General features: G+C 52.2%; 1 protein-coding gene across 3 annotated transcripts in view; it reads right to left on the reverse strand.

Moving 5' to 3' along the window:
• gapvd1 (GTPase activating protein and VPS9 domains 1) overlaps positions 1 to 8,289 on the reverse strand; it is a 46,147-nt gene extending 37,858 nt beyond the window's left edge. Inside the window, exon 1 of one of the 3 annotated variants that reach the window (XM_088615233.1) lies at positions 3,804 to 3,943. The gene's annotated coding sequence lies outside the window, so the exon portion shown is untranslated. Of the gene's footprint in view, positions 1 to 3,640; positions 3,770 to 3,803; positions 3,944 to 8,135 lie in introns of those variants that run through there. The other 2 variants (XM_088615232.1, XM_088615230.1) reach the window with 2 other exon arrangements.
• Between the last annotated feature and the right edge of the window lie 4,118 nt (positions 8,290 to 12,407).

The raw sequence follows: 12,407 nt of genomic DNA on the forward strand, positions 1-12,407 counted from the left end.
CATCCTCCTGAGGCTTTCTGGAATACCAGTCGTCCTACTTCCAGGAGATGGTGTGTCCAACGAAAGACGACAAAGCCAATTCACAGCCGAGAGAAAAAAAACTGCCTTACATCTGCCAGTTAACTTTTGTGAGGACACTCTGTAAATCAGTGGACAGTACCAGCATGACTTCCAGCCACAGAACTTCCCTCCTCTCTGTTCCAGGTCTTCGACCACAGATGTTCAGTGCAATGCACGCTCTTCACAGCCCCAGCATGCCTGCGGTCACAGGCACACACACTCCCCCGCCCCCCAAGTACCCTGAACAGAAAGTATGCTTAAAGATGTGTTCAAGCAGGCTTCCCCAACGTAAATGAATTCCTGCTGCCAGGCAGAAACTCCCTGTGCTACAAAAGCCGCCGCTGACGGTGTACAGGAAGAGCACACTTCTGCGTCCATCAAGAGGGTGCTCAGTGGGTTACAACAGCACACCCACCCCTCAGCCACAGTCAAAAGCAAGCAAGCGGCCCAATTTAAGCGGGACAGCAACAAGTCACTTCATGAATGCAACCTAGAGGCCGATTCGCTCTGGGGAAATTTCACACCAATTCCCACACTGGGCATCAGGATCCACTCGCAAACCCGGCACCCGTTTCCAGCAGACGTACGAAGCCACACGGGGCTCTGCTGGCCTCGAAGGCACGAAGCACAGGACGCCAGGCCAGGTGGCCCTCTGACGCGAAGAAGAACCGAAACTGCAAAGCAGAAGAGAGCCGAGCAGCTTGCTGGAGAAGCACCGGCGCGCACCCATCCAAAGAGCGCCCGCACTTTTAACGTGCCAACGGGGGAGAGTGTGGGGGCGAGGGCACGGATGGGCACGCTCGTGTCCTACAGGCGCTGGCTTTTCGCGGCTACCGGACATAACAACAGCGCCTTCCTCTTTAGCAGGAGCAGGAGCAATTAAACTCTTATGAGCAAACCAAGAGCAGTCCTTCTGCAATTTGCAGAGCAGCAACATGGATGGTGCACAGCAGCTGCAGATTTCAGGTGCTTCTGCACACTGAGTACTGCCACCAAGAAGCTTTGCAGGAGGGGAAAAAGTCCTGCAAGATCCAAGGCCTGGATACTACAGTCGGTGCAGAGGTGCAGTCCACACCTGGGGGGGGGACCGACACACCAGACCTCATGACAATACTACGGCCTGGTAGAGATCTGAAGTGTTTAAACCTAGCCTGAATTCCTAAGGCCCAGCCTCATTAAGCAAAAAGAAGATAAAAAAAAGAGACTTGTTCAATGACTATTCACTGAACATCGGAAGGCACACAAGATAGTCTGTTTTCATCACATCTGCATGCAGATCTTATTCTCGGCTATAATGGTGCGCTTCTTGGCACAATGAGGTTGCCAAGCCTGGACGGAGGCCTAAATTAAATCAAAACTCTGAACCACCTGCCCATCCCAAATCGCGGACTCAGCCACCTGATGCAGGCTCCCTTCTTTCTCCCACCGGACACCTGCCATGCCGATCTGGAACCGCGGACTGGAATCTGCCACGAGCAGGTGGGTCACAGTTCTGGCTTCATCCCGATCCAGCTGTGCTCAAGGGAGAGGGGGAGAGCTTGTTAAAAGATCAAAACTCACTCCAGGAAATTCCAGGAACGAGGAATAAACCGCTCTCCAGAACCCTCAGCCAGTTTCTTGCCATCGTCCATGTGCACCTGCCTCTCCCGGGGACTGCTTCCCCACACACAACTGTGGCTCCTCCTCGCCAGCAACGAGTGGCAGCTCATATACCAGGACTCCAGCTGGGCTGAAGCTCCGGTTTGATTGGAAGTGAAGTCAGGACAAAGGTGCATTCCTCTGAGCAAGACAGCATGTAGCTCAGCTTTCCTCAACATAAAAAAGACTCACCCTGGACTTCACCAGTCAGTTCTAAATGCGCCTGGTTCATCTGGACCTGGGTGAGCAGAAACGTGGCCAGCGCACGCTGCAGCTCACTACGTCATATAAAAACGAAACACTTCCTTTATGAAAGACGTGATGGATTTACACATCAGCCGATATAAACAGGAACGCCAGAGGGCTGGTTCCGCCACGGCACAGCCCTTTAATTAAATAACGAAGGCCAAACGGGAACAAAATACCATTTATAGCCGTCCGGAAAGAGAGACACTAGCTTTCCAGCAGCAACCGAACAACAGGGTCCTGTTTTCAGTTCCTGTTTCAGCAGTGGCCCGCGGCGATCACGCAGAAGAGCCGAACTCCTGAAACGCCAGGACGCCTGCGTGCGCACCAGGGGACGGAAACAACGCAAGGATGGACACCCCTGGGAAAGGGACCATCCGGAGTCACGGATCAGCCATAAACTGGCTTGCCAGCGGGAGGCAGGAGGGAACTGCGTTACCAGGTGAACGCCCACAGAAACGCAGAGCGAGCAGGCAGACTCCACTCAGACTGGTGCCTGGAGCCGGAACCAAACCCGGGACCCCGGAGCTGTGAGGATGTAACACACACTCCCACGCTGCAGTGCCACCCAGGGGTGTAGCTTTTCTACTGTGTGTGAAGGGGCTGCCCCCTGCTGCGCCTCAGCGAGTGTGAAAAGACAAAACACTTCTCCAACGTACAACGATAACATCTACATCAACAAATGGAAGTCTACAGAAACTCCGAAATTCTTTATTCTAGTTAACGTCTACGGGCTCCAGGGGGGAAAACAAAAACCAACTTTGCCCAACAGTTCCGTTTTTATTTACGATAAATTCCAAACTGCACAAACGCGGAGCGGGCAGGCTAATCTTTTGAGGAACTGCAAATTCAGGTCTCCCCGTTTTATGATCCCACGTCAGATTCCTCTAGGGCCCGTCAGCAGAACTAAAAAAAAAAAAACGGGTCTGGAAGCGCTCGTCGCCCCCCCGGCGGCTCCCGTCCCTGCAGGCCCACGCGAGACACGGCCACAGCGACCCGAAAAGCATCCCCTCAGCTCTCGGGCGCACCTTCCTCCTGAAGGGCCCTCCCGCATATCCAACTACAGAAGAGCTCGTCTTCCCTCGGCCCCTCACTGCCCCTGCATCTCCACTTACTGTACATTTCAAACGCCGACGCACAGGTCGGGATCACGGCAGCTTCCAGCTCCTCCAGGACAAACACTCTCCCGTCTCTCCTATTACTCCAGGACCCGGGCAGACAGGATGAACAATTCACGAGGGTGAAACCACGGGCGCAGTGGCTTATCTGCCTCGTCTGAAATGACACTTTTCGATAAAGTCCAAAGTGCAAGCCGTGGGAAACGCTGTGAAACAGTGATGAATGCAGAAGAGGGCCACTCAGCACAGTTTCTTTACTTCTCAGCGGGGCAGTCTCTCCTGCATTTTCCACACAGCCCGTCAGAAAAACCCGATCTTGTCGCACAACGGTACCTTACTGGATTTAATCCAACTCTCTTCCCTAACGAAACCACACACAGAAGTACACCCATTAAAATACAACGCCAGAAGAGTTATTTGACAAATAAAAAGAGACATTTATCACTTTCTGAACAAACAAGAGGCTCTCGTTGTCCACTCTGGTCCTTAGAGCTCGTTAATGTGCTGGGCCAACGTCGTTAACATTCCCCGAGGGGGGTACATGTACCCCACTTCAAGACGAGTTCGGAAACACTCACCCTGGGAGCGAGAGGAAAGGAATTAGCCTTGATCCTGTATCTGAAACATTTCACCCAGTACAGGATAGAGTAAACTGCGCCCTGCCCTACAGGTGATGGAGAACACAGCAGAGACCACGGCAACGCTAAATTAAAACAACAAAAGCCGGCCAACCGTCCTCACAGCTGTGCGTGTCTCAGGAGTTCCCAAGCCAGAGTTCCTGCTCCCTGTCTGCCCTTTTCACTCCTCTCACAGTCCTGCCCATGTGCTGGAGCTGGCTGGAGCCTGCAGCACAGAAAGAGCCCGAGACGCTGCCCACGCGTCTCACATCTTCTTTCGGATCCCAGCCCGAGCACGCCTCTTTTTCCTCTAGCAATCAGGGGAACCTTGATTGAAGAACCAGGTCCCATTTACAATAAATCGGCTGCCAGAGACCTGCCTTCTCTCTCTCGCTCTCGTGCGCTAGGAGCCCTGCTCTGTTCCTCTTCAACGCAACCAGCACCTTCATTGTGAAACTGGACAAGCTGCTACACCGACTTCCTCTCCCAGCTCCCCCATGCCGATTCACGCACACAGAATCTCTGGGAAAGGGCCGCGCCGAGGAACCCTGCAGAGCTGGAAGGTTGCTTGCCCAAACATTTACCCAAGGTCAGCACACGTAAGGAACTCTGTTTGACTTTCCAAGCTTCCCCTTGTAAAATGCATGTGAAAAAATTGCAACAGTGCTTCTTCCACACCAATACTGAGCTGCTGGGAAGGCCTGATGATTAACAGAAGCGCAGGAAGTGACCAGGTTATTGATTCTCTCCAGTGGCAGTGCGTGTGCATGGCGTGTGCATGGCGTGTGCATGGCGTGTGCATGGCGTGTGCATGGCGTGTGCATGGCGTGTGCATGGCGTGTGCATGGCAGAGGCTGCCTCATGTTGACCTGTGTCCGCAGGGCACAAAGAGGCCCCCACTGGTGTCACTGACATCCCGGCTAACCGCTGTGGCCTTGCAAGTCCGGAGAACCCAGGCGACCCCTGGCAAAGTCAGCAATCCTCCAGGAAACCGACAAACACAGACAAACCGACCGGGTTATCTTGTGTCCGCGTTTTCGCTCTTCAGCATCCCCAGCTCATAAAAGGAAGCAGTCTGCTGAAAATCAGGAACAGCGAAAACTGCACTGTCCAGCATCTCTCCGACACACAGACGGGGTCCAGCCTCTGGAGTTATTTCACTATCTACAGGAAGGGAGGCTCTGAAGCACATATTTCACAGACAACCCCCCCCCCCAAAAATAAATCTGTATTTCTGGGAAAACATTGAGTGTCCAACTCCACATCACTCTTTAAAGTATACTCTAACTGGGGTATAAAAGTGATATCCAGTAGGATAACCACAGGGAGAATGCAATGGATTCACACAAACCAGCCTGCAGGCAACATGGCATTAATGCATGACTGGCAGAACAGACAGGTCTGATGGTTTCTGTCCCAATAACGTCTTACGTTCTGAAAGGTACTTTACTCATTAAGGAGGACTTCAGATGGCTTTCAAGACTGAACAGGATGAGTCAATTCTCAGCCTCTCTAATGGTACCTTATAATCTGCACATTTAAATTGCAAATGACATAATCATGCTCTTGCAGATTCAGTTTCTAGCTTTTAACAGGAATAAAGTTTGAAGTGTTTTATTATTTCAAAGATGTGCATGATTTCAAAGAATCTTCATTTACAACTACAATAAACATGGAAAAAAACTTTTGCATTCTGCCTCCAGAAATAGCAACAGACACTCCATCAACATCCACAAGCATGTTTACTACCTGACTTCCGAAATAAATGCCACCGAACATAAATCTTGGAAATGTTTAATATCCCCAGTGTACCGCGCCCAAATATTCCTTTGCAGAGGAGAGAAAAAGAAAAGCATTGATTTGCATTCGAGAACCGAACGACTGAAAAGGTCAGAGAACCGAATGAGGAATGAGGGCCAACTGCCGAAACACAGATGCTCGTGCCTTGATTGAGAGAAAAAATATGCCTTAGAAATAATGGGCTGTTCACACTTATGTGCTTTACAGGATGTTGGGGAGTGAAAAATGTTTTCTTACATGAATGGCCTATGAGAGAGAGGGGAGGGGGAAGAATTTGCCTCCCTCGGTAAAAAATTTCATCCTGAAGAGCTCAAGCCCATAGGAACCAGGGGAAAGTCCCAACACACACACACACAGAGATGAGGCTTTTATTTCTGACAGTGCTCTGCTCTGTCGGCACCACATCTGTCAGACGTGACCTACACATCTAAATAAAGAAGTGGGAGTGCTTTCAAAAGAAAGCAAAGGAGACACTTCTTTACCCAGAGACTGGTGGGAGGGGGGAACGAGGTGGCCAGCCTGGCTGTTGAAGCCGATACCCTGGATTCCTTCAAGAAGCAGCTGGATGAGAACCTGGGATCAATTAACTGCCAACAGCCAAATGGACCTGTTGAGAGACGGGCCGAATTCCCTGCTCCGTTTTGCATCATTTCTTGCGGTTCTTAAACTGAAGCTCCTTCGTCCACCTCCTGCGTGGAAGCTGGCGCGAGGCTGGAAGCCACACCGGCGGGCGAGAAGGAGAAGCAGAGCTCGCCACGAACGCCCACGCCAAGTGGACCACCCAAGCGACTGACAGCACTTCGGGCGGGGGGGGGGGGGGGGGGCGCCCTGGTCTCCACCGCACTGACCTCGCTCGGGCCGCCGGAGTGGGGCGCAGGAACGATGGGGAAAAGGGGCGCAACCCCTCGGCTGGGAGAGCCCAGAGCGACGCCCCAGCTCTTCGGCGCACCTGCTGGCGAGCGGTTCTGCCGCCCTGCCACTCTTTTCCCGTTCTTACTCGCCACAAACTGGGCCCGCGCTCCTGTCCTGGACCCGCCTGACCGGGACGGCGCTCTCAGCGCTGGGAGACCGCAGCGGACTCGGGTCAGCACGGGCACAGGGGGCACACATGATCTCCCCTCAACAGGTGGGGGCTGCTGGGGGGGCACAAGACTGTTCCACCCCTCCGCCAGGCACACCGCTGTCTGGAAAGGCCCAGGGGGTCTGGCGCCCGCGCCCCGGAGCGGGGACTGTCCCCAGCGAGCCGCCTCTCCGGGTGCCCCGCACAGTGGGGAGCTGCAAAAGCGGGGAGCCCCCCCCCCACCGCCGCGCCCCGGACAGCGGCGGACGGAGCTTTTCCTTCTGGGTCCGACTGCGCGCCGTGCTCCGGCGAATCAGTGACCCGGGCACAGCTGCATCAGTCGCAGGGCAGGCCTGACAGTGGACTCTCGGTTTAACGGGATGAGCAGTCCGCAGACAGGGAGGGGTGTAACAGGCTGAACACGAGAAACACTCTTGAAGAAAGCAGCTCATATTCGCCACGTGTACTGAAATCCAATGCATATGGGCCCTTCATTCAATTAATTAAATTTGCGCTTTTAATTTGTCCTTTTTTTCCCCTCCTCCAGCTCAGGTGTGCAGATCTGCGCATCTCCCAGCGCCGAGCAACAGCTGGGACAGCGAGACTCTCTCTCCAATAATCATCGCGATTTGATTAACGCCAACAACAAGAAGCAGGAAATCGTTTACCGGAAGAGCGAAAAACCGGACGACCCGAGAGCGACTGGGTCATAAAGCCACGAGCCTGTGCACAGGGGTTGGCACCCGAACCGCAGACCGAACCGCCCGCTCCCGGTCCCTCCTGTCAAGGTGTCGCGTTACAGACAGCTGACAGCGTGCAAAATATTCAGCTATATGCAATACGCCCGCCAGCTGGGATCGCCCTGCACCGGCGAGACAGAACTCGAGCCCCCGGGCTCGCGCGTCTCCGGGCCTCCCCCCCGCCCCCCCAGCTGACCGGTTCGGCCGGACCGAACCGGGACATCAGCACGCTTCCACTGACCGCGACCCGGGCCGCCGCCGCCGCTTGAGACGAACAGGAAAACCCGGCGCTGTGACCGGAGAGGACAAGAAAGTCGTGGGACAAGCCCCGCGGGTTAGGTTTGGAAATGGCATCGACAGCAACGACAACAACAACAAAAACAGCAAACACCAACACAGCCCACCCTCTGAAAAAGACACAAAACTTGAAATTAATCCCTGCAGCAGCTCCGCCTGGCAGCAGTCTGCGTCCCTTCTCGGAAGACCGAGACACCAGCGCGTATCCATCACTCCCGCCGGACACACGCGAAAACAAAGCCCCCCGATTTCGGTCACCAGCCGCTCGCACTGCGCCGCGCCGCCCGGGCCGGCTCGCCTCCCCCCGGCGCGGCCCCGCACGCCAGCCCGGGGCTCGGGTGGGGGCCCGTTACAGCACAGGGGGGTCCGGGGGCCCCGTCTCCGCCGCGCACACCGCCCTCGTCCTCCCGCGGCGGCGGGGAAACGCTCCTGCCTGCCTGCCTCTCTGCGCCGGGCCTACCCGAACAACCCGTCCCAGAACCGAGCCCCCAAGCACCGCCAACCTGCCCCGGGTACCCCCCAGAATCACACTCCGGCCGGCTCTCAGGGCAGTACTTACAGGAAAACAAACTCGTGCTCTGATGTCTGGGGTTTATCCGTCTGGTCCCCTCTTGCTTTAGGATGTTATTTCAGTTCAATATATCCGTCTTTGCCCCCACAGTGTTGTTACAGATAAATACCTCCCTACTCCGTCCTGCCCAACCGGTAGCTGTCACTGCGCACTGTGGATTGGCCGTGCGTCGAGCCTCACGGGACTTGTAGTCTTTGGTGGGACGTCTCTGTGTAGTACGCACATGCGCGCACACATAGTGCATCTGAAGATCTCCATTTCTCAATTCAAGGTTTATTGTCCCATTGGGGGAAATTTGTTTCGTGTAGTTTTACGGGGTTTTTTTTAAAGACGGTTTACTGGCGTGTAAATAAAAGGAAGGAAGGTGAAAATGAAGACGCTTCTCATTAATGAAACGTGCTCCCTATTTGGCGTTGTTTTATAAATCATACGGTCGACCTCTCGCCTCGATTGAGCCTGCATACCGTGTTGCCAAGTATTATTTATCGCCAATAATAAAAAAAGATCTTCATTAATCGGGACTCCTTTAAATTGTTTTCTAAATACGACAACACTTCGCCTAGATCAAAGCTAACGCAGGGGCCAAGCGTGTCACAGTTCCAATCGATTTGGAATAAATAATGCATCTTTAAAGCTTTTGCAGTCTAAAGTATAAACAATCGGAATATTTCGATTCTATCACATCAGACTCCCACAACTAACGGAACAATTTCAGACCCCAGACTGGGAATGAAATGCTCGTTTTACTCGTTGTAATAACCCGGTTCTAACAGACGACGGCGCTAACGCCACGCGAAACACAATCTGCTCCGCCTCACATCGCAATGGAGACGGATCGGGGTCACGCTTTAGATGAAGCTGTGCAAATGACAGATTTAGAAGATCGTACCGAAATTTACTAGCAGTCGGTGTTCTATAGAAAGTCAATAAAGCAGGTGTTCTGCAGTCAGAATGTGAGATAAAGGTTAGCAGTAGACCAAGGTTAGTGATTGGATTAGCTATAGCCAACAGCTATATCAGCCTCCAGCCCACTGAAGCTCAGCAGGTGTGGACCAGAGACTCCTGGGAAAGCTAAGGTTGCTGCTGGAAGAGGTGTTAGCGGGGCCAGTAGGGGGCGCTCATCCTATAGCCTGAGTGAGTCCTGCTGCCCCAGTATAGTGACGGGCACACTATACTGTAAAAAGGCGCTGTTCTTTGGGTGAGACGTAAAACTGCGGTCCTGACTCTTTCTGGTCATTACAAATCCCAGGGTGTTTCTCGAGAAGAGTAGGGGTGTTACCCTGGTGTCCTGCCCAATTTCCCCCCCAGCCTTTACCAGTCATGGCCTCTTAATAACCCCCCATCTTTGAACTGGCTCCATCACTCTGCTCTCCTCCGCACTGAGAGCTGGTGTGCGGGGAGCGGACTGGCGCCTCATCCAGGTTGGGGTACACACTGGTGGCGGTGGAGGGGATCCCCATTACCTGTACAGTGCTTTAAGTGGGGTGTCCAGCTGAAGTACCTTTGCTGGCTGTATAAGAACACACCCAAACCCCACTTCACCGAACAGACAGAAGTGAGTAAGAATGTGATCTGTGGAAGCAGAAGCTCTGTGCTCTTCGAGAGTGTAGCCAATACGACACAAACTACTCTGCAGCACAGAAATCGAGATGTCAGGGCTGAGCTGTCTGCTCTTGATCTTGTCCTTTGGTGTAAGAAATGTCATATATTTAATATTTATTTAAAATACACCTCTGAGAGGGGAAGTCCCGTCTTGTTGGCCTGCTGTGCCAATAAATCCTGCAGCGATGACCAGGAAGTGTCTCAGAAGGTGGTGCTGGCTGTCGACAGGAGCATGTACAGAGTTATGTTTAATCAGAAGGCAGGGAGTTTCCTACCTGTCAGCAGTGATATTTCAAATTTAACCCAAGGACTATGCAGCGTATCACTCAGAGCTTCAAAACTGGCCCTCGTAGGAGTTTTTCCAGATCGGCCACTGGGCACATCTACAGTATGTCTTTTCATTGCCGGATATAGTCCAGTCACTTCCTGAAAGACTCAGCTGCATCAGCTCCAGCATCCTGGCTGCTTGCTTTAGTTTTCTTTCAGCACAAACATTCAAAAGCAAATATTTGTTCATTGCGTGGTAGCATCATATCTGTCATCAACAGGCTGAGGAAAATAACCACCGCGGCAAAACAGCTTAAGAATAACATAGCGAACCTTTCCGAGGAGCTATCCAGGAGAAGAGTCTGAAAAAAACGGAGATTCCTGGAAATATATCAGACAATATAAGTCTGCCGTACAATATTCAAAGTTTGTGCATCTCGCTTCAGGTTTCCTTCCAGTTCAGTTTTTTCAGATCTGTGTCACTAAAACACGCAGTTTTTCCAAATGAAGGAACATCATGAGTGTCCTATTTGTTTTAGGGAAAATACAACTAGCTGGTATGACTGAATTTTGAGTGACAGCTTGTATCTAGCATCATAACTATTTTTATCACATGAAAAGAAAACACCTTTTGATCAGGTCCGTATGATACAAATTTGGCCTAAGAATATATTTTAGTGCTAAAATAAAACTTTCTGGTTTTCTGCCCTCATTTGTCCCAGGGCTGAGGGGAGTCACGTGAATTTGGGAGCAGGATTTCCTCATCAAATCACACACAGTATGGGAGTGAACATCACAGGTTCCTTTTCCAAATTTTTGACAGTGATTTCCTGTGGCACCTGCACGTCAACCCTCCCATCCCTGCGGAGGAGTAGGGATGAATCTCTCGCTCCTCCCTGCCACGTCAAGAATTGCTGATCAAAAAGACACCGAGATTACAAGGACTCGGAGCAGAGAAATATGCAAATGTATTTCTGTTATCCTCACGGGGGGGGGTAGTTTCTCCAGTTACAATATACTGACAGCATTGAATGATGAACAGTTTTTTTTCTCTTTGTCTTTGGGGAATGTTTGAAAACTTACTCTGAACAAATTGTTCTAAACTGGGTTATATTTAAAGAGAGCTCAAATGTTTTTCTGAGCTATGAAGAAGCAGGACTGAAGTCTGCGGATATGGTTGATGTAGAAGACATGCCGTATGATGGTCACCTGTCACTCAGCAAGTGGCGCGCGCGATACCTGCCAGGTGTGCAGCTGATCTCTTGAAATGCCCGACCATGAGCAGTTTGTAAGCTCGCCATACAGTGATGGAAATAAGCACTGGGAGTTGGGCAGCCCTGTTAGATCCTAAGGAGCTCCACTGGAGGAGACTGCAACAGCATCTTCCCCAGGATCACACCTGTCACGGTGGGATCGAACTGGCCTCAGGCAGCCTGCACCTGCAGGAACCAGTGGCTCGTCCTGATTTGTGCAGGAGCCTCTCTGCCGAACGCAAGCCCCGTTCTCACCAGCACAACACCGTGGACAGGAATGCACTGGAGGGAGTTCAGGTTCTGGACAGGAGCGGGTTTCTTAACCAGAAAGGGACCCCGCGCAGGCCTGCGTGCTGCGGGTGAACTGGAGGGGTTGTGGATCCTGCTCCTGAAAGAGATTCAGCGGTCTTGGGCCGTGGATCGGACTGCAGCCGGAGCTGGGGCGTCCCTGCCCGGGCCCTCCTCCTCGACCCGACCTACATCTCGGGCGGCTCTGCTGAGCTTTCCCACGGGGAGCCAGATCAGTCATCATCGCGTCGTTAATCAGCGTGCGTTGGGGGTCTGCAGGTCCTCAGCTGCTAGCGGAAAGGGGGGCGGCTTTTTTTCCCTCCATAACACCAGAAAACTGAATGCCCCCCCCCTTCTCCTCCAGTGTGGATCCCACTGGAGCCCTGCGGAGTGCAGCCAGCCGGTCTTCTGAGTGAACACTTTTTTAAAAATGGAAAATGACACATGTCCCAGAGCTTTTGACTCAGCACACAAACAACAGCCTCCTCTCACCCCCCCCCACCCCGACCCCCCACTCTTTTATTTTGTAAGAGACTGTGCTGTTGCTCGAGCACACTGAAAGGGCCCCTTTGTCAAACCCAGATATGAGTCAAGCGGGTGAGAGACAGCCTCACTGAGCGCCAACAGATTCCACACAGCCTCGTCCTTCCTGTTCATTTATTATTATTATTATTATTATTATTATTATTATTATTATTATTATTAAATATGCTTTATAAAGAGAACACAGTCAAACAAGGGAGCAAAAAATACAGTCGGTGGTCATCTTCAGATGTTGCATGACATGTTATCCGGATTCGTCTTAAAAACTGCAGCACTTTCACTTGGCCAATGTAAAAAAGAAAAATCA

Source organism: Lepisosteus platostomus, chromosome 21 (genome assembly GCF_059453375.1).
Source record: "Lepisosteus platostomus isolate fLepPlt1 chromosome 21, fLepPlt1.hap1, whole genome shotgun sequence".
Classification (NCBI taxonomy): domain Eukaryota; kingdom Metazoa; phylum Chordata; class Actinopteri; order Semionotiformes; family Lepisosteidae; genus Lepisosteus; species Lepisosteus platostomus.